The following is an 857-nucleotide window of genomic DNA, read 5'->3' on the forward strand; positions in this document are numbered from 1 at the left end:
TTGAATGAACAAGTGCAGTATTATAAATGTTTGTATGGTAAAAGTCCAGAAAGTCAGGAACGCATCAGGGCAGAAGCAAAGGAATTTTGTGATGAAGAAGAATTGGTTAAATTAACGAACGAAGATAGTAATGTATGTGAAGGGATGTTGACGGAAGCAGAGGTGGCAGCAGCATTAAAGATGATGAAAAATGGTTCATCACCTGGAAGTGACGGACTCACCACAGAGTTTATTAAAATGTTTTGGAATAGATTAAAGAGCATGATTACAGACTCGTTTAATGAAGCCTTTCGTAATAATAATTTGTCTTTTACGCAAAAACAAGGAATAATTAAGTTATTACAAAAAAGTACAGAATTACCCAGGGAAGACCTTAATAATTGGCGTCCAATTACCCTACTTAATACAGATTATAAGATCTTGGCAAAGGTTTTAAATCAGAGATTGAGTTCGGTTATTTGTAAGTTAGTAAATGAAGATCAAGTTGGTTACATAAAAGGAAGGAATATTGGAACCGTGATTCGTACAATAGATGACGTAATAGAGTATTTAAATCGAACGAATAAGTCTGGGTTTATATTGGCCCTTGACTATCGTAAAGCGTTTGATTCCATTTATAAGGAATTTATGATAGAAGCATTTAGATCATATGGTTTTGGTGAAGATTTTCAAAAATGGGTTAAGCTTTTAATGACAGACACTTTTAGTAGTATTAATCACGGAGGGTGGATTTCAGAACCGTTTCCCTTGAAGTGTGGTATAAGACAAGGTTGTCCATTTTCACCCCTGGCCTTTATATTGGCGGTGGAAATACTTGCCATTAAAATTAGGAAAAGTGATATAACGGGTGTTGAATT

Source organism: Littorina saxatilis, linkage group LG13, assembly GCF_037325665.1.
Source record: "Littorina saxatilis isolate snail1 linkage group LG13, US_GU_Lsax_2.0, whole genome shotgun sequence".
NCBI lineage: Eukaryota > Metazoa > Mollusca > Gastropoda > Littorinimorpha > Littorinidae > Littorina > Littorina saxatilis.